Below are 24,991 nucleotides of genomic sequence, written 5' to 3' on the forward strand. Positions count from 1 at the left end.
AAGTTTCCCCTGTTCAGTCTATTTTCTACATAAGGTGTACCTGTGTCTCAGATACCAGATTCATTATTCCAGAATTGTTCTCCTCTCATCTATGTTTTTCTGCACTGACATTTGCTACACTCTAAGCACGGATCCTGCATTCAAATACCTGCCTTGCCTCTCCAATATCCGTTTCACTGTTAAAAAGCAGTCATGGCTTTTGAGTTATTGTCCTCCTATTTCCAGTTTAGATCCTAGGCTTCATAACTGACCTCCAGGTATCAGTTGCCTTTCCTGATGCCTCTCAGCCTTGTCTTTCTGATTGATTATCCAATTGTTCTCCATTGTTCCGATAGTTTGCAGTTTGCCTGGTATATGTCACTGACCTGCTTCTGCTCTTTATTATTTGCTTTTGGTCTTTCACATGTCTTTAGTGTCTCCCGGCCTCTATCCCATGTCCCTGATCTCTGTCACGGTTCCATCCATCTTACAGATGCTTTTCTTTTGTCTGTCAATATTCTTTTGCATCTGCTTTGGAAGGAGGAGAGAGGTATGTTATCTCTCTAAAGCCCTGTCCACAATAGGATCAGGAATATGCTAGTTAAAACCATGTGTAAATCACAGTTGCTTCTAAGCTCAATTTCTCTGACAGGTATGGATGTGGAGGTTACAGTTCTATGCAATAAAATCATACTGCAGGCTAGCTGGTCAATAGCATGGTTTGGCAGGCAGAATTCACAGGGAAAAAAATCACCATCCAAACCGGTCAGAGAAACTGTGTGAGAACTCTGTGAGCAACAACTGTATTTAAACATGCCAGTAACTAGCATGCTTCTGACACTAATAGACTTGTCCCAGATCTGTGTGTCTCCTGCTGCTTGTCCCCAGGTTGTCCATCACTGATATTTGTTCTACGTCTATTGATCTCTCTGTCGATCTGCCCCGTTGTTCTGATGTTTAATTCGCTGCCTCGTTTTCCTAAATCCTGCACAGAATTTGTTTTTCTTTCTGAAACTTTTCCTGGTTTTATTTCTGTCTTTTTAGTGCCAAAGATCTCTTGATTTTTTTCCCTCAAATAAGGGCTGGCTTACTTTCCTGTTTATTTACTGGGTCCAACAACTGATCTATTGAGGTCTTATGTTGTTTTATATCTGATATCTTTGCCATTGTGTCTGATCCACTGTTTGACAACTTTGATCTCTGTGCAGTAACTGATCCATTGCTTTCATTGACACTCCTGTATGTCCCTGATGTATCCTCCTCTTCTATTTTGTTTCTTGCAGTTCAAATATTGGCCTTGGTGACCCATCCTTAAGGATTCCTAATGTTGAGTCCCCAGTGCCTGTCGGCAAATGTACATGGTGATTAGGCAACATTCATGACATCAGCTGGAAAAAAATCCACTGAGCTGCAGCTTTTTGATGTCAGGAACCAGCAGAGGGACATAGGCACAAAGGTAAGAGGAGACTTTCTCAATCACACCAAAGGAAAGAGGACAGGGTGAACGGCAAGGAACAGGCAGATGTGAACAGCTGGGGAAGGAGAAGCAGTGTAAGGGGATCATGCAGATATGACAAACCAGAAAGAACAAATCAATTTTTGGTAGAGTTCAAGTACATGAAAACAGTATCTGGAAATGATGCATGGGGGGATTTTACATCTTTAGATTCCAGAAGAGAAACCTTGGGCCAATTTGTGTCTTGGCACAGACATAGTCAGTGACCCAGATATGTTTCTCTTCCACTCCTTTCTGAAAACCCTTAGGCCATGTCTTCACTCCATAGAAGATCAACACTGCTGCAATCAATCTTCTGGAGTTTGATTTAGGGGGTCTAGTAAAGACCCACTAAATCTAACTCAGAGGGCACCCCCATTGGTGGCCGGTATTCTTGGTCCTGCAAGGAGTAAGGAAAGCTACCAGGAACATTTGCTCCCGCTGTGGGGACAGTGGGGAAACTCAAATCAAGGTACATTGACTCGAAGTATGTAATTAACATAGCTGGTGTTCCGAATCTTGATTTGACCTTCCCCTTTAGTGTAGACCAAGCCTTAGAGCCTGCAATTGTTTCCAGAAGGCCTCCTCTCTGTGTGCAGTCTAACTGGGGACTGTACTCACACCCACAGGGAAGCAATGAAAGGACAAGAGGATTACCTGCACACTCTTCTCAGGCATGCTAGGAGTGGAAAGTGTCACGGTGACAATCTTGCAACCCATCTGCTTGGTTGTACTGGCTGAGAACTGGGTGGCATCTCCTGGGCCTGCCCCCTGTAGAAGCTCAAGGAGAATTAAACAAAGCGCTTTCAAAAGCATGCCATAGGCAACCCTGTCACCCACCAGCATAGTTGCTGCATCTTTCTATGCTGACTAAGGGAACCACATTCACAGAATATTAATGATGATCCAAATCTCAGACCTCAATCCACACAGCCCACACATTCGATGGTGTTCAAAATTCAAACTCGGAGCCAAGCTTCAGCTGAAGGCCAGCGACAGTGGCCACTTTTACAAAGTCAGCAGTCCCCATAGTTAACACAAGACTAGCGGCATTCTCAAAATCATTGTCTCTGAGGAGTTTAGGGAAAGGCTGCGGCACTGCAGTCTCCCCTGCTCCCCCGAGGAGATGCAGCTAGTTGAAATAGCAGTTGAGAAATGCATTCAGCAAATTTTGCCTTTGTTGTTTGCAATTCTCTTTGGTATTCAGCTGCACTTAGAGGAAATCACAAGTGAAAAAGCAGCAGCGTATGCATTATACATAAAGGTGGCCAATTTTCAAGCTTCCAGACTGGTCATTCAGTTGATTAATAAGTAGCTGCGCATGTCCTATGATACATACATTAGTTTGTGGTCAAGCACGTGTAGTCACTGAGTATGAAGAGGCTAAAAAATGGACAGATCCAAGCGAATTCTTGAAATACTCATTCATTTTCCTCCTCCTCCCACACACACACGCACACACTATTCAAACAGCTCTGCCGTGCATGTTGCCTTGTGAATGATGACTCTCCTCTCTAAAAAGTGTTTTTTGGGGAGAAAGTTGGGTGGGTTTTTTAAAAGATTAAATTTACTTTCCTTCATTGAATTTAGGGATTACAGAAAAATAAATTTTCCAAAACCAAAGTACAGTATGTGCCTTCACCCCACTTGCACAGAACTGTTTTTTGCAAAGCAGAAAGAGAACATTAGGTTCACATCACCTATATAATTTAGTTTTCTAAGATTAGTCTTTGCCATGTGTTGGCTGTTGAAATGTCTGGCTGCATAGAGCTCTAGGAATTTTTGTGTCTCTTGCCTCCACCTCAATACCATTTTAAAGGTTTTCATCCATCCATTGAGAGAGATAACTGTTGTAGAAAGGCACACAGCAGAGTACCTTTTTTGCAGTGTATAATTTTTTTTCCACTGTTATTATTTAAAATATGCTTTTTAAGAGGACAAAAGGGAACAATTTAATGGAAACAAATTTGTATAGGAAAATGCACAGCTGGATAAAAAGATTTTTTTCCATTATTGCTTGGGAAGACAGGCTAATTTGAGCAAGGGTGGAGTTAAAAAGTGAGCTTAAACATTACTTTGTTGAGACTGAAAACAATAACACCGTCAGGCATAAGCTTTGCTTAGCACCTCCGTTTTCAGTAGAGTCGGGTTTATGGCAACAGCATTATTTTACCAGACTCCACTTCTTAATTTTTTTAAGTAAATGCAGCACTGGTGAATGGGGCTGCATTGACAATCCTGAAGACAGGCCTGGTATTCATCTAAAACATTGGTCAACCTTGTTAAATTGCTAAGGGCTGTGAAAAATGCACACCCCTCAAAAACGTAGTTAACTGGACTAGGCCCCAGTATAGACGCCACTAGGTCAATGGAAGAATTCTTCCACTGACTTAGCTACTGCCTCTTGTGGGAATGGATTTATCACAGAGACCCAAAAAAGCCTTTTGGATGCTGCAGCAAGCATCTACACTAGCGCTATAGCAGCGTAGCTGCACCACGGCAGCTGTGCTGCTGTAGTGTAGACAAACCTTGAGAGAAGGTTACACAGTCAGCAGTCCGAGGGACAGACAAGTCCTGGAAACACATGAACAAATGTAGAGGCCAAATGAATCAAAGAGGTAACAGTCAGGGGGTGAGGCAGGAAAAGATGGAAAAATTCCTTGTCCAGGGTAACATTTTCAAAAGCACCTAAGTCCCATTTTCAAAAGTGACTTAGCAACTTTGACTCCATGTTTAATTGAAAGTTAATGGGACTTATGCACTTAAACCTCATTAGGTACTTTTGAAAATTTACTCCCAGATCACACAAACACATGGCTACTGACTAGGCCAGGCAGACAGCAATCTGTGCCTAGACAGAGACAAACCCAGACCCAGGCAGTGAATTATAAACATCAGTGCTAAGATAGCAGGCCTGGGACAGGCAGGACAAAAAACAATTTTTTCATCTCAGTTTATAAGCCCTGCATCTTGAAGGTATTTATATCAAAGACTCCCTTGGGGCTTTCTCAATTGACTCTTATAAAGTCTAATGTTGAGTTATCAAGGATGTAAAATGGAACTTACAGCAAGAGCAGGATAAGGGCTTTATTCCTGCCACGAAACAGGAGAAAACGAGCTAGTTGAGAATTATTAAGCTGAACAGGTTGGGATGTGTCTCTTTGGACACAATGAGCAAGAGATGGATTTTGCTCACTGCAGAATGGTTAGTTGTAATGAATGGCCACCTTCTCCCTTTCACTATTCCACCTCCCCTCCACCCCAGCCTAGCCTCGGCAGCAGCTGCTGCAAACAGCTGGCCGAATGCGGCCAAACCAGTGTTTGGGAACATCCAATGAAAGGCAGATGTTTGCTTTGTCTCTCTTTGCACTCCCCACAAACAACTGCACAAGCAAGTTTGTGTTCACAGGCTCTTTGCAGGAAGGGGAAGTGCCACGAATGCTTGCACAGATAAGTATTTACACAGGTAGTAGTGCAGCCAGCCTGAGAACAGTCAGGGGCTTGGGAGTCATCCCATAGAGAAGAGCAAGCATAGCATATGACTGCTGCACAGCACAGGCAGGTGGCTTTGGGCTGGTAAAATACAGCAAGCGGAGGAGTAACCCTAGGCTGACATGTTTGCATAAACCGTTTGCCAAATGGTTTCACACAATGAACAGATTAATAAAAGTCGAAGCATTTCTATGTTCATCAATTAAACTGTTCGCTGTGAACAGTTTTGCCCTATCTAGCTACAGGATTTCAGCCTTGTAATTTTGCTGGCATAGGGTACTGGCACCACATTCACCAAGTCTCACTGCCAACCTCTTCTTCCCCCGCTTTTTGCAGGCCATCGGCAGTGAAAACCCTGCCAGTAGTCCAGCCTGCAGAGTGCAAGCCATTCAGTTACACTGAAGGCGCTCTGAGTGACTCCATCTGCTAAGTGATAGTAATAAAGGGGAGCCCCGGTTACTGCTGTGCCCTCAGAATATAACTTCTTTATTTAATGGGTTGGAAGGAAGGGGGCATGTGATTGGCTGATGGAGATTCTGAACCACTTAGGTGTCTTGGAGGGCAATCTGTCTTGTTATCTTCACCAGTATTAGAAAAAAGGGCTGGCTAAAAATCGCTGCTCTCTGACAGCTTGTGGTGTGAAATGAGATGGTGGTCTCAGTCCAGATATCCCCATGTCAAACACACCACCGCTCCCTCCACAAATGACACTAATTGATGCTCTTGTCACTTCATCAAGAAGCCATGGAGGTGAAATTCCCTTCTCATGTCCTGAATGCTCTCTCCAGTTATTCATTGAAGTATATGGGGTGGGGGAGGGAGCTAGAAGGTGCATAGATGCTTTCATTGTTTTTGCCCATGCTGCTCCTGTTCTTCAGCTTTGTCTCCAGGGCTGTTAATCAGGCACTTGCACAAGCTCTAGCTAGCTAGCTAGTAGTCTATTTATCTGTCTGTCTATCTCTCTTATCTATTCCCTCCATCTCATAATTAATCATTAACACTTAGTTTTTATCCCATGTTTTCCTCCCTGTGTCCCATAGCACTTCACAAGGCTACTTGTTCTTATGTTACAGATTGTAAAACAGAGGTACATATAAAGGCACATCCAGAAGTGTGGCCCATTTGGATCAAATGTACCAGTGACCTGGCCTGTGTCATGCAGGGGACCAGACTAGATGATCATAAGGGTTCCTCCTGGCCTAAAATCTTATGAAAGGACAAATACTAAATTAACACTGTTTAAGTCATCCATGCCATGTGTATAAAATAGGCCTAATTGTGTTGCGTGCACTTCTGTAGTGGGAAATTAGGCCACTGTTGTACACATAGTATGCATCCAAAAATTGTTCCAGTTACAGAGATCTGTTAGAGTGTGAGGTTAATCTCTGACCAAAAAGTGGAAACTTCACTGTCAGAAGCATTTAAAACCAACCTGGACAAAGATATGCTGAAGGGAACAGCCCTGCATTGCCAGGGGTGAGAAGGGAGATGAACTCAGTTTTCTCCTCTATAACTGGAATGAGTCTGTGATCTGACATCCATATGTAAAATATTAGGGCAAATAGCTACCACTGTAGCATCACATGCAGAGCAGCAGAAACTGGAATTGCTGCTCCAAAACCGCCTTCACTGAGTGCTCAGGTTTCAGATTCTGATGCACACCCCTCATATTCTGCAGTCAGACTTTCTGTGCTCTCTGGATCAGGCCCTTGTTCCCCAGCCTCTAGCAAGTGGGAACATGAAATCTCCCATGATGCATGTAGCCAAATATGCAAATAGTGTCTATGGGAGCAGGGGATAATTCCTTCCTGATACTCACAAGGAATCAGCTTTCAGCCTCCAGCTCTGATTACATTTATCTTAGTCTGCCTAATGGAAACTACACAAAGCTCCTAAAATTACAAAGACCTTTTCAAAATGCAGCCACTCTGTTGGATTCAATGACCTCCCATGGGAGTAAATGCCACAGGCTGCCTTTATTATTATGACCTGGCCCAAGAAGCCCCTTGCACAGACACACAGCTAGACACAGTTCCATCTCCTGGCTTTTTACCTCCCTGCACCAGTGAAAATTGAGGAGATGTGTGAAATCTTAAATGTCTGCTATGGGAAGCTTCTCAGTGCAGTAATCCAATCTGTCCTGCTATTCTGGTCCTGTGAATCAAACCTGAACAAGAAGGATACAGGATCTTGTCAGTCCCATTCCTGGATGTAACCATCACATCGGAACCAACCACTTCAGCGGACTCATCAGCAGAGCGCCTGAGCCTGGCTGCTAATGTGCCTCTGAAACAAAAGGCAAGGACTACATGCTTTCAAGCAGAATTCAGAGTGGTTTGGCTGATGGGATTAAATTGAAGGTCCCACCTCCCAGGTGTGTTTCACACCAGACAAGGAGAATTTGCAGGGATTTCACCATGACCCAGAAGAGGATCGTCCATAGCTTGGCTCTTCTTTATGGTCTGAAACTTCCTTGTGCGCTTTCTTAGTTATTTGTTAAACCGGCCTGTTTGGAAATTAGCCATCAAGTCACCTTTCCCTCCCACTCCCATCCTTTGTGCCTCTGAGCCATTGACAGGAACACCGAAACGCTGGCATTGGATTTGAATGGTTTTAATAACCCCACGCAGGCCTACATTAATAAACCAGAGTGAAAGGCAGCATGCCGCAGCTTGAAATGAGCTGCCTGGAAACTGGCTATAAAACATCTACACTGGTCTGCTTGTCAGATAGACAGAGGGATACATATGGTGATAGAGAAATGGTCTGTCTCAGCTATGTAATCTATCATCTCCCCACCACACTCATATTTGAATACCTACCTAAATCTAACATCTAGCTCGGGGTTAGTCAATAGATAGACTCTGGGCCAAATCCAGACCAGTAGGTGCTTTTGAGCAGACCCCAAAATCTTTTTATTTAATTATTCTTCTTATTATTTTCTCTGGGGTCAGGCTCTTGATGACACTTTGATCAAGAAATTTGGACCCTTGATCTAAACTGGGGTTACAAAGCCGGATTTCACTTCAAGTGGCTTCTGCCAGTGTAGACCCTGAAATAGACAGAGCCCTGCGTGGATATAAATGTGTCTATGCATGGATGTAGATACCCACGGATAGACATTGATTTCCACTGATCCACAGGGCTCTATTTCCAAGATAGAGTGGCCAAGGAAGAGGAGCATGGTCCTGTCACTCCCAGGAGCCAGTGACCTGCATCAGCAGCTCCTCCCGTCTGTGTGGCTGTACCGCCCCCAACCCCCGTGTCTCGTGTTGGGGGTCATGCAGCCCTGCTGGCAGCAGGGGTGGGGGGATGGGGGTACACTGCACTGCCAGGCGGAGCTGCCAACATGAAGAACTTCATTGGCTGCAGTGTCTCTTGGAAACAGAGCCCTGCAGATCAGTGGATACTGATGTCTATCCATGGATATCTGAATCCACTGGCAGACATTTACATCTATGTAGGGGCCTGGACATAGGGCTCTTGGGGGCAGAAAATTTACTGGAGAAAAATTGTGGTGGCACAATTCTGCAACTGTCCTTCCACCAGAGGGCCCATAAGAGGCCAGCAAGAGCCACTAAGTGAGTGGTACTGGCCAGAAGTGTGTGTGTGGTGGTGGGCAGGGCGTGCTTGATTTGGTTAATGTCTGCTGCAGCCTCTACCCTCCAGCCTGCTGTAGATGCAGAAACCCAGAGAGTGGGTGGAGATGGGGAACACAGCTGCCCTCTCCTAGTGGGAGAATCTTCCCCGTGGGGCAGGGCTCAGGCTGGTGAAGGGAAGTGGAAGCACAAGAGCAGATCTGGCCTGGTGTCTGAGAAGCGGGATCGAGCTAGCAGTACGGTTGTACGTGGTGATTAATATAAAACGAAGGTCTTGGTTTAGTACAGCCCCATATGTCCAATGTTCGAATTAGATACAGTGTAACCCAGCTAAGATGCGGGGACAGTGTATAAAACAGAACAGGAAGATTAAACGGTGTCCCCAGGCAGAAGAGGATATTTATTTATTTACAGCCTGATATAGTACCTGACAATCGTGTAAGAGCCAGAATTGACAATGCTGAGAGTGGCCTGAGATATCAGAACTAAACATGCTTCTGGTCTGGACAAGATCCTGTTAGCTTCCCTACAGGATCAGCCTTTGCATAACCACCTTGCTGATACTCCATGTTCTATTGTGCTGCTTGGGTTAGAGGAAATAATGCATCTTGTTCAAAGGGCTCATAATGAGCACTCGCATCTTGGCTTCTTCAGCCACAGGCTTGTCATAGGCTCTCCTCTACTCTTCTTCTGAGAGCAAAGTGTTACCAATTTACCCCCTTTTAGAAGAGATGTGTCTCTTCCATGGCTGAACAGTTGAAGCTGCTCTAACTCATGCTTAGAACTGAATCAGCCCCATGCTGGGCCCACTGCGAACATGCTATGAAGTTACTTGTCGTGCACCAAGTGCAACTTCACTTGACCGGAAGATATAGTTCCTTGGTGGGCCAGTTTGAAAATGTACATGTGCACTGGGGGCAAGGCTATCGTGCTTTCTTGTTGGTATTAAATTCGGCATGTGTAACCACTTGTGGTATATAATGCACAGCTTTGAAGAGTGGTTTGAAGTGCCCAACACAAGCCACCTTAACTTCCTGAAAATTGGATCATTTTGGGTACCTGTCTGGTATCCAGAATGACCAGTCACTTTGGAAAATATTGGCCCAAATGGGCCGCCGTTCGTTGTTGCTTAAGAAGAAATGGCACTAACCACCAAGTCATATGAAAGAGACACATTTGCCCTCAGTAAATGCAAAATGGTCTGATGCGTGGAAAGCATTTTCCATTAAGCTCATTTGTACATAAAGAGCTAACAGTTTGAGATTATGATTATATCAACAATGATTATTATTGCTAGTTTGCCTTTAAATTGAACTGTTTTTAACCACCCGGTTCTCCCTTTGGGTGAAGTAAATAAGCCTTATTGAAGAGGCCAGGCTTCCTCTATGAGCCCCCCTCTCTTTTGGTTTCTTCATGTCTCATCCCTTCTTTATTCCCACCTAACTCCTTTTATCCCCATTTTCTCTTCCTTCCAGCCATTACAGCAATTTTGATGTCTAAGGAACTTTAAAAAAAAAACCACACACACACATACATCCTTCTGCAGAGTGAGGCTGGGGACTGCTTAGAGGGGAGAATGCCAAGAGAAAATTAGAGGTGATCAGAAGTGGTATGGATGGAAATGCAGTCTTTCCTCTGAGACTGGACTGAATTAATGCTCCAGCACTGGATTGTGGTGCATGGTGCGGTAGAAAGGTGCTGTCTGTTAGAGATATCTAGGAGAGCCATTTAAGTAACCATGGCAATATTAACCTCAATTTTGGTGGCATCACACCTTGGCTCATTAGTAAATTTACTTCTTGTTTATTGAAATTCCCCTCCCTTTGTTGTTGGGCATAATATTGTATGTATGGACGGCGTGGCAGTTCACTGTAAAAAAAACTGCCGGTGTTCCACTGAGAGGTGGCCGCACTTCAGTTGGCGAGTGGGAGCAATCTCTCCGCACGCACAGTGAAGGCCGTTAAAACATTTAGGCTGACTCGGAGGCTGAGATTTTTCAGAACCACTGTGGAGATTCAAATACAGATATCCAAGCCTGATTACCTTTAATGGCAAATCCCAGACACAGCTTTGAAACGCTCAGCCTGAATGCCTGGAAGGAAAACTCTACCCCCTGTTTTGAAACATGTATGTCTGGCCAGGATGTTGCCTTTTATTGATCTGTAAAGTGCACTTACCACTCTGTAGAAAAAAAACAAAGAAGGTGGAAATGATCCGCTTAGTGTGGTTTTATGTGGTATTCCCTTTGTCTAAGAATACCTGCCATACTGTGGTAAAGGTAATTAACTCTGGGTATGTATTAGTAAAGCAAACTGCTTGGCGATGGCAGGGATTATATAAAAGTGGATTTTTTTCCCCCATCCATGAGCACAATAATTTTTATGTGCACTGAGGCAGGTGTGAATGTGCACCACCTGAGGAAACACAAACCTAGCTGTGGGCACATTGGAATCTCTCCTGGGTGGCTGCAGAAGCCCACAGCTTAGAGGGAAACCTTGTTCAGTCCCTTCCTTCACTGGAAGTGGCCGCACGCCAATGGCTGAATAGAACCATTTAGAATGGGTGGAACTAGATGGCCCAGCTTTATGGCTTAGAGGGGGAGAAATGGGGACAGGATGGAGCAGGCTTGTCCTCCAGTCATCTAGCTCACAGCACTGCTGCACTGACTAGCATTGCTCCCCACCCAGCACAAGTGATGAGCTGGGCATGAAGGGATTTCTTCCATATCACTGAAGGTCAGTGCCCACGCATGAGTAAATGAAGAGGGAAGCCCCAAAAGCCCACTCCTCCCATGGTCTGTGGTGTTGCATGGCTGCACAAGATTGTGGGGGCAGTTTGAGCATTGAGTGCCGTGATCACCGAATGTTAAACAAGTCCCTGAAGTTCTTGGTGCCAGTGCTTGGCTCTCTCCTGCCATACGTGCAGTGAGACAGATGGGGAACACTGGAAGGCATGGTATCCGCCCTTGTACTGAAGGTGCAGGAAAAGGTGGGGGAAGGTGAAAAGCAGCTAAATTCTGCCAGTGTCATCTTACATGTTAACCAGCAGGCCGTGCTCCAAGGAGGTTTCAGACTGCCCAGAATGCTGGCTCCGCAGGGCGCTCTGCCATGCTACCAATGTGCTGTCTCCTTCCAAATGAGACATCATCATTTCTCCTGGAGAAACTCCCCCGCAGTCTCGATAACTGGTCAAAACAGCAGCGTAGAGCCTAGAACCTGTTCTTCATTGAGGCGTCTGCTGCCCTCCTGGGGCGCAAAGGGAACGGTGTGGAGCACACTCAGAGAGAGGAGTTGGCATCATAGCAGCAGGTCAGCTGTTTATGCCTCATTAATCCTCCATTGTCAGGCTGTTGTATTGTATCCGTCAGGTGTACCTGTAACACCCGTGTATTTTTGGAAGCCAACGTGGCAGCAGTCCCAGAGCAGGCGAGAGTCAGTCCCGAAGAAAATAACCGAGGCGGTAACGCGAGAGGGGACCTGTCAGGACAGGGGAAGTGTGATGGAGGTGCACTGAGCTGACACTTTTCCAGTGAACCTTCTCTGCTTTCCACAGCGCTGTGTCATGGTGTCAGATTCAATACGGCCAGCCCCTTCGGATAGACGGGGGCAATTTCACATCATTTAGATGCAACATCCTCCAAACGTCTGACACGAACCTTTATTTTTTTTTGAGTGTCAGCCAAATGAAGAGTGAGTTATATAGTCAGGCATGTGTGAAGAATTGTCGTCGCTCTCCGTGCAGGCAGAAAATCCCACTCTTGGCCACCCACGATCTCTCAGCTGAGCACAACAGTTGAGCTGTAGCTAAGCAGAGAACTGCCCGAATACACCTGTCTGATCCGGAGCCAATGGTGGCCACTGCAGTGCAAGTTAACTCTTGGCAGTGCTCAGGCAGCCAGTCAAGCTTGTTAATTGTTTAAGCGATGGCAGGCACATGGACACAAAGGTAATAGCCTCAGGGTGTGCTGCTTGTATCTCTCCTGCATCGGTTATCTTCTCCATCCCTGAAATTCAATGGAAACAACAGTTCTTTGTCCAATAACCACTCTCCTCTGACTTTTAACATGGGATTAAGTTGGGGATTTTATAGCATCTCTCATACTTCCATCTACCAAGGATCTTTACATAATAATGACTCAGATACAGGCCGGGAGACAGTGCAGCATTGCTAGACATGTGCAGCAGCCGATATGTGCTTAGAAATACTTGTACACATAACCTCGGATCCCAGAAACAGCCCTTCTGGAATGGTATCAGGCCACAAAACCCAGCTAATGATTCCAGCATCCAGCCTGTAATGCTGGGCTTTGCCGGAGCCTGTCTTTTAGAAACACCTACGGTCTTGCGTCTGTTCAGTCACCATGCCTGGGCGCATGAGAATGCCAACAAGGGGGCCAAGAGGGCTGGTGTGTTTTGTGAGGTGTTTTGCTTAATTGCTGGGCTCTGAAATGAGACAACTAATTAGTTCACATCAGCCAATATCCAGCTGTGAGATGGCAATGGAGTGTTGTTGCTGTGTCAGTCCCAGGATACTAGAGAGACAGGATGAGGGAGGTGATATCTCTTTTTGGACCAACTTCTGTGGGAGAGAGAGAGACAAGCTTTTGAGGTTACACAGATCTTCCTCAGGTCTGGGGCGTATATAGTGTCACCGCTAAATACAAAGTGAGACAGATTGTTTAGAGCAGGGGCAGTTAAAATACGGCCCATGAGCCAGATCCAGCCTGCCAAACATTCAGATCCAGCCTCCCCCCCTCCGCACGATACACTGAGCTGCTCCTGTCCTGGGGCTCAGCAGGACCCTCGGGCAGGACTCTCACATGCTGCTCAAAGCGGATGGCTGCGGGGGCCACCTTGTGCATCCCTGCGCAGTGCTCACGTCAGGGGAGGGGGATATCCACGCACTGCCCCCCCCCCAGCTCAATTCTCGCAGCTCCTATTGGCTGGAAACAGGCCAATGGAGCTGCCTGGGCCACGCTTGCGGGTGCATGCAGAATACAGAGACCCTGTCAAGGGGTGTGCTGCACAGATGCACACACGCTGGCCCCAGCAGCTGGCCGCTTTGAGCAGTGTGTGGGGATGTGGCAGGCAGGGAACTTGACTGAGGATCCCATTGGGCTGCTGGCCAGTAGCCTCCTATGATAAGTGCCTCCCAGACAGAGCCTGCACCTGGTACTCCACCCCTCCTGTACCCCTATTCCCTGCTCCAGATCACAGCCCAAACCCTCTGCAACCCCTCCTACACACCTGCCTCAGTCACAACTCCCTCCCAGACCCTGCACCCCCTCCTGCTCCCCAATCCTCTGCTGCAGGTCACAACCCCTCCTTCACCCAATCTACCTCCCAGACATACCCCTCTTGCACCCCATCATACCCCTCTTGCACCTCAGTCCCCTACCCAGAGCTCCCTTCTGCACCCAACTTCCATCCAAGACCCCTCACTCCCTCCATTAATAGTGTAGAAAAGTGCGGCCCTTGACCACTTACCAAATTCTTGGAGGGGCCTCCCATCAAAAATTATTGCCCACTCCTGATTTAACGCAAGTGGTTAATGTGTATTTCTAGAGGAAGTGGCCCATTAACACTCCTTCAGTCATAGGGGGAAAGGAAATGGGAGCGGGGAAAGGCAGCTGGGGATGTTAGTGGGTTATAGATCATTGTAATAAGCCATAAATCCAGTGTCTCGGGACTCTGCTCCTTCAAATAAAGACGGATGCATGTTAGTGGGATTTAAGAAGCCATAATCCTCTCACGCTGACTCCTAATGGAGGACAATCTGTAAAGGACCATTTGAGACAGAAGTTCATTCTATGCCATGTCATGGCTGCATTATAGCCATGTAATTCTTATGTTGCTGCTGCAGTTTGGTGGACACAAATAACTGCCGATACATTTTGTAGCATTTTGATCGCAGTATAGCTGATTTGCTGGTGCAATCCAGATGCTATCAGTTGGATACTTAAGTGCCATAAAATGCACCTGGAGTTATTTGCAGGTGCAAAGATGCAAGCGCATAATTGCAGATGGCACCAGAAAATTGGTCCCTAAATGACCTAAAGTGCACCAGCAAAATTGTGAGAGTAAACTCTGAGGTCTAGTTAAGCTCAGGCTAGAAACCAGGCCCCGTGTCTCATTACCAATCCAGTTCATAATCAAATTTAATCTCAGAGCAATGAATCCAGAATCCAAGGCACAGTGACCTTTAATTGAGGTTTTGAATGGGACGGAGAACTAAAAATATCAGGATCCAGCCTTTTAGGAAAGTGAGCGTAGAGGGTTTAGCAATTCGAGGGTCGAGTCAATTGGGAAGTCTCTCTCCTGTTTACTCAGCCCGTAGGCAGGTAAAACTCCTACTGACATTGCTTGAGTCAGGATGTCATAGTGTGATCTTTAGAACTAGGTGTCTAGAGCAGGGGTGGACAAGAGGCGGCTAGCGGGCCAGATCCATCCTGTCAAGCCACCAGATCCAGCCGGGAGCCACCTCATCTGCATACTTACATAGAGCAGCTGCAGCCTCTTTAAACAACAGACTCCAAATTGCTATACAGCCTGGGCAGGGAGAAGAAAGCTTTGTGCACTCTCCCCAGCCCCCAGCAAAATCCCCCAGCTCCCATTGGCCAGTTTCTGGCCACTAGGAGCTGAGCAATTTTGCTGAAGGTAGGGGCAGTGAATGAAGCCTCCTCACTCCCTCCCCGCCCACCCCCTCCCCACCAGAGAAGAACCAGGTGAAGCAGCTGCCCAGCACACATGCAGGGAGTCTGCAGAGCTGCTGACTGGGAGTTGCCTAGGTAAGCGCCTCCCAGCCAGAGACTGTCTCTTGCATCCCCCCTTTCTTTCCTCCCAACTACCTGCCCCAGGCCACCACCCAAACTCTCTGTATCCCCTCTCCCCACCTCTTCCAGGCCATACTCTCTCCTGATATGTCTACACTACAAAGTTAATTCGAACTAATGGACGTTAGTTTGAATTAACTTTGATAGGCGCTACACTAGCGCTCCACTAGTTCGAACTTAATTTGAACTAGCGGAGCGCTTAGTTCGAACTAGGTAATCCTCATTCCACGAGGACTAAGCCTAGTTTGAACTTACTAGTTCGAATTAAGGGGTGTGTAGCCCCTTAATTCGAACTAGTGGGAGGCTAGCCCTCCCCAGCTTTCCCTGGTGGCCACTCTGGCCAACACTAGGGAAATTCTATTGCCCCCCTCCGGGCCCCAGACCCCTTAAAGGGGCACGGGCTGGCTACGGTGCCCATGCCAGGTGCAAGCCTGCCAGCACCCAGCCAGCAGCCCCTGCACCTGGCACGGCTCGAGCCACCTACCCGATGCCCCCCAGCCCTCCCCCTCTTCCAGGGACCAGGCTGGCGGCTCCCGGGAGCTTGCCCAGGACCTCAGGAGGCGGGCACCCGCCTGGTCCAGTGCAGACATCGTGGACCTCGTCCACGACCTCCGCACTAGGCACAGGAAAGTGGCCGGCTAGGGCAGGAGAGCTGCCAGCCTGGCCACCCAGGAGCAGGTGTGCATGAAAATCAAGGTGGTCTACTGAGACCCCCAACCCTGAGCCTTGAGCTTAGAATGGCCGTACTGGGTCAGACCAAAGGTCCATCTAGCCCAGTAGCCTGTCTGCCGACAGCGGCCAACCCTAGGAACCCTGGAGGGGATGGACCGAAGACAGTGACCAAGCCATTTGTCTCGTGCCATCCCTCTCCAGCCTTCCACAAACTTCGGGCAGGGACACCACTCCTACCCCCTGGCGAATACCACTCCATGGACCCAACCTCCATGAATTGATCTCACTTCTCTTTAAACTCTGTTCTAGTTCTAGCCTTCACAGCCTCCTGCAGCAAGGAGTTCCACAGATTGACTATTTGCTTTGTGAAGAAGAACTTTTTGTTATTAGTTTGAAGCCTGCTATCCATTCCTTTCCTTTGGTGTCCTCTAGTCCTTCTATTATGGGAACTAATGAAGAACTTTTCTGTATGCACCCTCTCCACCCCACTCGTGCTTTTATAGACCTCTATCATATCCCCCCTCCATCTCCTCTTTTCTAAGATGAAAAGTCCCAGTCTCTTTAGCCTCTCTTCATATGGGACCTGTTCCAAACCCCTCATCATTGAAGTTGCCCTCCCCTCTCCCACCCTCTCTCTTCCCCTCTCCCACCTCCTTTTCCCAGTCTCCCCCAGTTTTGTTCAATAAAGAGAGATTCTATTTTTGAACACAATTGTCCTTTATTTTGTACATCAAGAAGAGGGGCTAGGGAAGGGTAAGTGGAAGGAGGTGAGGGAGGAATGGGGTACGAGGCCCCGATGGGGAGGACTGGGCTGGCTTTGTGGGCTTCTGGGGGTGGAACCTCTCCTGCAGCCCCCCAATTGTCCCCTCTCCCCAGATGGCAGCCTGCAGCAAGTGAAGCTGGTCTGATGGCCGAGTGTTGTGATGTGCCCAGTGTGGGTACTCCGGGCAAGCCAAGCCAGGACTGCTTTGCAAGCAGGGCACCCCTGAGAACTGTCTGTCCGGGGTGGGGGTCGGGTCCCTTTAAGCAGAGCCCTCGGCTAGCCTGAGACAGCAGCTCCATGCTCTAAGTCCTCATCTGATGCCCTGCCGGCATTGCTTCCAGCCATCCTTAACCCCAGTTCAGGGTCCACTCTGTGTGGACATGCTAGTTCGAATTAGCAAAACACTAATTTGAACTAGTTTTTTAGAGTGGATGCGTTAGTTCGAATTAGCTTAGTTCGAATTAACTAATTCGAACTAAGTTAGTTCGAATTAGCGCTGTAGTGTAGACATACCCTCCCAGACCCTGCACCCCTCTTGCACTCCTCCCCCAGGCCAGAATCCTCTCCTGCACACATACCCCTCCTTGACCTGAACCCCAATCCCCTGTCCCGTGTCACCACCCAAACCCCCTGCATGCCTTTCCCCAGGTCACAATTCCCTCACAGATCATGCACCCTCTCCTACACTCTTCCCCCAGGCCAGCATCCTCTCCTGCACCCATTATCCCTCCCTGAACCCTTCACCCCAAGCATTGCCCCAGATCGTAGCACTCTCCTTCACCCAAACTCTCTCACAGACCCCACACTCCTTCCTCCAGTCCTCTGTCCCAAACTCCCTTCCACATCCTACCCACTGTCCCAGACGCCGCACCCCCATCCACAGAAGTGCAGCCCTTAACCACTTACCAAAATTATTGCCCACCCCGGTCTAGAGTGCCAGAACTCCAAGACCCAGCTGCTGTGGGCAGGCCCAAAGCAGTACAATGAAGCAGGCAAAAGCTATTCTGCTGTAATGGCACTCGGTGATGATATGTTTCATCAATTCAAGATACTGGTTTGGAAAAAAGAGTCAACAGTCAAATTCAAAGGCATGGGCGACTGGAGAAGGCAACCGAAGCCCCATCTCTTCTGCCCAAAGCCACACCCCTTCCCCCGAGACCATGCCCCTTCACAATCTTCCCACCCTCGGCCAAGCCCTGCCCAATCCTAGCTGAGGACTGTGGATGCCACACAGCATAGCCTCAGCCTTCCCTGGCCACTAGGCTGCCGCATGGCCCTAGCCACTCCTGGGCAGCTGGGCAACGTAGGCAGTTTTCCCTTGCCTACATTATCCATCGCCCATGTTCAAAGGGTTTTGCCTCACTCCAGTTCAAAGAAACAGCAACCGGCAGTTGAGTTGGCACAGAGTTAGTCCTTTATTTTGTATCTCAGAGCAGCCCTTCACTGTCACCAAGAAAGACTTGCAGGGAGAGCAGAAGACACGGAGAGGCAGTTCTGCTTGACATGTTTTGGGGCACACATCTGGTGCCTGCCACCCATCTGCAGCTATTTGGAAACATCCTGAATTAAATATGAATGCTGCCAGGGGCAGAGGAGTTTTGCTCAGGTTCTCATCCTTAATACAACAAGTACCATTCTCCTTTCAACTCTGAATTCTCTTCAACTGATCTCCTGTATTTGGGAGCCATTGGGAGCCAATATTGAGTGGTTTATGCTTGAAAGAACGGCACAGGAATAATGATGTTTTCTAGTAATCACTGCACATCCCATCTTCACTTTTCCTGCCCTGTCCCTAGTAGCCACTGAATCCAGAGTAAGTACAAATGGCTCTTTGTGCTGCTGGGTAGGAGTGAAAAAAGGGACAAGGAGAAGAGAACAATTTGTATGAGGTCATGTAATTTGTTGTCTGTGTGTGCTTGTGTCCCTGGCTGTGTCTGACCACAGAGGGTGTAAGTCTGTTATAGCCATAGTAGATGTTCAACTTTGTCTATTTTTGTAAACGTGTAACCACTGAATTTTTCAGGGGTCACACGTTTACACATGGGGGCAGGTGGGAGCCAGTGCTCACAGGGAGCCAGCTTTTAAGCCAGCTCCCCACAAGTACCGGCTCCCACCTACCTCTGTGGGAAGCAGCAGCATGCGGGGGAGGACAGGTGGTGCCGCAGAAACTGGTACGTGTGGGGCTCCCCACATACATTGGCTCCTGCCTCCCTACCCCGCCCCCTGCCGTCCATCTATGCTTAGTAATGACCCCTGGGCCTGGGCAAAGAGAACAATGAGGGAAACTGCTTTAATTTCTGCAGCCATCTTCCATCCCAATGATATCCCAATGTTCTTCTGGGATTTCAAATATCTAGGATTGAAAGGCAAAACTGTCAGCCTCCTGCTTTTCTATTAATATTTAACTCAAGACGCTCAGTGGAGAAAGCCTTGGGGCCAATTTAAAAAAACCCCTCAAAAGTGCATGCGCATTTCTATGCACTGATTTTGAAAACTGTGGGCCTTAGTCATTTGATCCTGGGTCACTGGTTGTCAGTTCCACTGGCTAAATGCCCTACCCATGACCATTAGTCATTAGACTCACAAGAGGAAGAGTCTTCTCAAAGATAAAGGGCCCGAAGCAGCTGTCACTCAGACCAGTGTAAATCAGCAGTAACTGCACTGAAATCAATGGCATTACACTGGCATAAATAAATCCCAATCTCTTTAAACTTCTGGTCCGGGGTTTGGTCCAGCACCAGTTAATGTAGCATCTCAGAGGACATTCCAGGAATAGAGTCAGATAGCGGGAAACATGAAGGCCATGCCTACACTACCGCCTATGTCAGCAATACATCTGTCACTTAGGGGTGTGAAAGATGCATAAGTTACATTGGCATAAGTGGTACCGTTCACAGCGCTATGTTGGCAGGAGAGTTTTGACCTCACCGTGGGTGGTTTAGTTATATCAGTGGGGGAGACAGCATGGCAAGCCAACCACTTTGTGTCCTATACCAGGTTAATCTCAGAAGTCTTGGTTCATGACCATAAAAAGAGAATGGGGAGCCAACATCTAGGATCTCCATGACAAAAGAGAGTAGAACAAGGCTTGGCTCAAAGAAGATGCAAAACCAGACTGGTAGGATTGGTGAGAATAGCAGAGTGACGCATGGCACTAGGCACTGGAATGACACCCACATCCCATAGGCAGGTTGACTTCATAGGTGACTCCAACACACGGTGTTCCAGCCTTTCCTGTACAAAGATTCCACTTCAGGTCTGTGCCTCTATGGGAATGTCTGCACTGCATTTTAAGACCAGGGCTGTGGGATCTGGGCTTGGGGGTCCAGTGTTTCCAAGCCCAGGGATTTACAGTTGCTGGGGCCCAGGTCTCACAGGTGCACTAATGCATCCATGCTGTGCTATGCAGACCTTCTGACCTAGGTCTGCAGCTCAAGCTGCATCCACACTGCAAAATTACCAGGCTTGGATCCGAGCCACAGTGGGATTCAGGCTCTGACCAACTCCCCAGCAGGGTTCTAAGACCCAGGTCCTGGGTGCTTGCTAACCTGAGTCAGGCTGATTTATGTGTGGCTAGAAGGAGGCCTTGAGCTCAAACCAGAGCCAGAGACTTTGCTTAGTTCGAGATATAGATGTAGCTTAAGACTCTCCAGAACTGGACTCCTGCTGTCATCTCTTCCTTCAATGCGTTCAGGAGCTCTCCCCCCCCAAAAGTCACTCCTGCCTCTCTTCCTTTTCTCCACTCCCATTACTGTGGATTCTTCCATGCTCCCCCTTGGACTTGAAGCCACAAAAATCAATCTCCATGTACGTTTTTCCTTTCTCATATGTTGTCTTTTACATGTGTCCTTCCTCATAGGGGTATAAAGTCTTGTCTTCTCCTTCTATCACCCTCCCCTCCCCTCCTGCTTTCTCTCTTTCTCTGGACTTGGGACTGAAGTCTGTAGTTAGCCAATTTATTTTCTCCCATCATGTCCCTTTTCTGCCCATCCCACTCCTACATCTCATAACTTTACATTCAGCTTGAGCTGTTCCTTACGTGGCCTGTCGTCTCCTCCTCTGCCTACAACTCTCCCTTAAGAAGTTCTCATTGTCTTCACTGACTCTACTGCTTGACAGGAATAATCATTCCTTACTATCGCCATTTCCAAAGCCTCGCCCAGTCCTCTTGCAGGACAAAAAAGTCATTGTGGTATTGTCAGCCTCCTTGTCCTGAGCTCACCCAGGACACGTTGTCCCTGAAAGGACTATGGGATTGGTGGTGATAATTGCCAGGGAGATTTTTATTTACCGGGACCTTTCTGACATTACAGTAAATGTGTTTTGGAGCCTGAGATGTATAAAAATAAACTGCAGGAAAATCAAGACAGCTAATTAGCAAAAGGTTACTGCTGGGCTCCCTGACTGCCAGCCCTTTTGAAGTTCTCCTTCAAACAGCCTGGTACGTGTGCGATTCTCACGCTCACTTTAATAACTGTCTTGGTTACCAAAGTGGCGTCATAGCTAGATGTGACTCAGCATTTGTAAGCCCTGTGAAAGGCAGCCTGGCCTGGATACAAATGTCCTACAACCTCTCACTTGCTAGCATTAAAGGGGATTTAATCTTACAAACTGCTGATCAGCGTTCACCTTCTCTTTGTTCACAGACCAATCTGGAGCATTTGGTTAATCCCTTGAACAGACATGGCCATGTCTCAGTGGGTAGAAACTAGGCAATATGGTCTCCTGATCAACCATCTTAACTGGGACTACAAGATGGGCGGAGACAAACTGAGGCCGGAGAGCTTCAGTGAAGTTTTTCACATGGATCCAAGTCTTCCTCTTTGAAATGCACCTGCCATCAGCCTCTAATGTCTCCTGCTCTGTTTTCCCATCTACTCTTTATTTGAGAGAGTTTGTGCATCTGTCTGTCTGTGTGCCCATCTATCCATCTATGAGTCTGTTTGTTCAAGAACTCCTCCTAAATAATAAAAGTGGGATCACCTTTTATCATAACTTATAGCAAGAGAAGGGTTTGCTTGTGCCAGGACAATGGGATGTGCCTGGAATTCAATTGTGGCTCATTAAATGGAAAGGGAGAGGTCTGGGAGGAAGGACAGTTATACTGTAGAATGACCATAGGGGGCAGCGAGGGACCAGAGATAGAGACCAGGACAACTATAATCCCATTGGGCCAGCAGGGGTGGAGTAAGGGACAACTATCTACTATATATTTCAGAGAGTCTGTCAGGTTGTCTGTGTGTCTGTTCCCCAGCCAGGGGACATACACTCCTCCCCCAGCTGTGCCCAGCTGCAGCAGCCATGGCCAGGTGTTTCTCACAGGGCCCCAAGCTGCTGCAGTGAGAGAGGGCTGAAATTGCCTCATCCCCAGCCCCACCCCAAAACAATAATTGAAATGAAGAAAAACAAAACTTATTTGAGTTAAAGACTCGAGCAACACTGAGTAAATCATCTAGTAAACCTTCCAACCCTTTCTTTGGGACCCCTGCCTTCATTTGTACTGTTCCAACCACCCCGGCAAAGCTGTACTTCAGATTTCCTTTCTGCATGCCCATGACTGAGGTGTGTAATTGCATATCCCATAGTCAGGGAAGGAATAGTCATTGTGGGCTTAATCCAGGAGGGTGCTGAGCTCTGGGACTTCAGGATTTACCTCTCTGGCTTCAGTGAGAATTGCATGTGCTCAGCACCTTTGGAAGCTCCATGAGCACATTGTGAGAGCATCCAAAGTTTCATTAGCCACTTCTCCACCCCCTAAATTATGTCACTCAGTGAATGGATGGCAATCAGTTTGCTGGGCGCATGGGATATTCAACATTCCAAATACCAGCAGCACTGTTTGGGTTTGATTGGTCAGATAAATCACATGGTATCCTTTCTATTCCCCACCTGAATGAGCCCCCGCGGGCACGCCCAACGTGAATACCCATTTGTGCACATTTAAAATTGGGTGTCCACAACCACTGACACTAGTGAAACTCCATCACTCACAAAGTGAGCCCATGAGGGCCATGGCAAACGTAAATTCATTGAACAACAGAAGCAAGAGGGAATATTCACACCATTCATTTCCATTCCCCTCGCCCCAGCTCTGTGCCTTGTCCTTCGGGTTGCCAACTCTCCCAACTGGACAGACCATTTGCAGCAATGGCGCCTGGTCTGGGAAAGATGACCTCCTTGTATATATCTAGAATGGGGTAGACCCATCGATTATCATGAGATTAAGGAGCAGGCTTTCTACTCGGATCCATTCTCTTTGTGCTATTCTGAAGGCCAGAATCTGGTTGCAATTAGCCAGCAGAGAATTTTCCTGTCAGAGAGGATCTCTCTGGCATGGCAAATGTGCCATGTTATGACCCTGAAAGAGGCATGGGTAAGCATGTTGACATGCTAGCCTTCACAGGGGCAGAGTGTTTTAAAGCCCTGATATCCATGAGGCAAATCCAAGCCTCTAGCATGCGGCTCTGGAAGGGGTGAGATTCAAGGAGTTGAAACAGCTCCTGCTCCCACCATCCCCAAGTAGAGTGGAGGTACAGGAGAGAATCCAGGCTAAAGTCTCTGGTTAATGGGCCCTGTTGAGTCTCCCTGAGAAGCCCAGCACTGTGGCAAGATTATTTCCTCTATCACAGCCTTCTGTCCTTGGGGAGGAAATCCCAGATACGGTTCAGCTTCTCTGATCTACTCCAGCTGACCCTGACTGGCAAGCGCAGTTCACAGGCTAGTTCCCAGTGTCACAGAGAAACAGTCTTACATATCCATTAGAGTTGCCAACCCCCCAGGATTGTCCTGGAGTTTCCAGGAATTAAAGATTCACGTGTCAGGTGATGAAACCTCCAGGAATACATCCAACCAAAACTGGCAACCCTCCCTCACATAGGAATAGCTCTGAGGGCTAGGTGTCTAACATCCTTTGTCTGAGGGAGAAAGGAAATAGCTCCAGCCACAGCAATTGTTGCATAGGAGACCAGTGCTGCCAAAAGTGTGTTAAAATTATGAATTATCATTTTAAATTGTAATGGGTTTTTTTGGTCCTGCTTGCAGGCTAGAGGGATCTTTAGTGAGGAATGTGACCAGGACATTGCTAGAGCAGCTGGTCAGCAGTAAGCCAGCATAGCACAAAGTGTCTTCATTGGGGAGCAGCCTGTTTTGTCTCTCTCTGTTTTGGAGTGATTGTGTGTTCTTGTTCTGAATTCTATGGAGTAAAGGTTATTTGGCAACCTTCCAAGTAAGAGTATCGTATGTTTTCATATAACTTGTCTGTGCAGCTGCAGTGAACATAACAGAAGGACTGATTGCTAAGGGAGAGGGCTGCAGGACTTGTGTTGACATGCATAGGGTGGTTTAATCATGAAAAAGGGTAGAGTGAGCTAGCTCAGGGGATGTCTACACTTGCAGCCTATTTCGGAATAGGGCTGCACATGTAGGCATTCGGAATTGCAAATCAAGCCCAGGATTTAAATATCTCGCGCTTGATTTGCATCTTCCCGGCCGGGCGCCACTTTTTGAAATTTACAAGCCCGGAATAACTGCCCACGTCTACACGCGGCAGTGAAATGGGCGTTTGAAATAAAGCCCTATTCATCCTGCAATAAGGTTTAACAGGTAGTTCAAAATAGGGCTTTATTTCAAATGCCCGTTTCACTGCCATGTGTAGACACAGGCAGTTATTCCGGGCTTCTAAATTTCAAAAAATGGTGCCCAGCTGGGAAGATGCCAATCAAGCACGGGATATTTAAATCCTGGGCTTGATTTGCAATTCCGAATGCCTACATTTGCAGCCCTGTTCAGTAATAGGCTGCAAGTGTAGACATACCCTCAGTATTTCTCAACCAGTGGTACCAGTACCCAAAAGAAGGGGGAGGGATTCATCAACACAACTGTAATTTGGAGAAATCTGAATTTTTGTTTTAAGTTTTACAGCGCTTTATTATTTTTGTACTTTTAAACCCAAACATTTCTTCACCCGCCTGGCTATGATTAAATAAATGTGTTGCAATGGTAGAAAAAAATGGTGTGTGCCTGAAAACTGTAGGTACTGGGGGTACTTATAATATTTTTTGTTTTTTTGTAAAAGAGGTACTTTATAAAGAAAGGTTGAGAAATGCTGAGCTAGCTATGGAGTCATTGTGCCCTGGCAGGGGACTTCAGTGGGTGAGTGA

At 47.3% G+C, this 24,991-nt stretch overlaps 1 protein-coding gene across 7 annotated transcripts in view; it reads left to right on the top strand.

Annotated features, from left to right (window-relative positions):
- ELFN1 (extracellular leucine rich repeat and fibronectin type III domain containing 1) overlaps positions 1-24,991 on the top strand; it is a 190,827-nt gene that overhangs the window by 108,412 nt on the left and 57,424 nt on the right. For 5 of the 7 annotated variants that reach the window (XM_075899588.1, XM_075899584.1, XM_075899586.1 and 2 more), the window contains one exon: positions 1,263-1,435. The exons of the other annotated variants lie outside the window; for them this stretch is intronic. The gene's annotated coding sequence lies outside the window, so the exon portion shown is untranslated. The remainder of the gene's footprint in view (positions 1-1,262; positions 1,436-24,991) is intronic. 7 annotated transcript variants of the gene reach the window in all.

Source organism: Pelodiscus sinensis, chromosome 16 (genome assembly GCF_049634645.1).
Source record: "Pelodiscus sinensis isolate JC-2024 chromosome 16, ASM4963464v1, whole genome shotgun sequence".
Taxonomy (NCBI): domain Eukaryota; kingdom Metazoa; phylum Chordata; order Testudines; family Trionychidae; genus Pelodiscus; species Pelodiscus sinensis.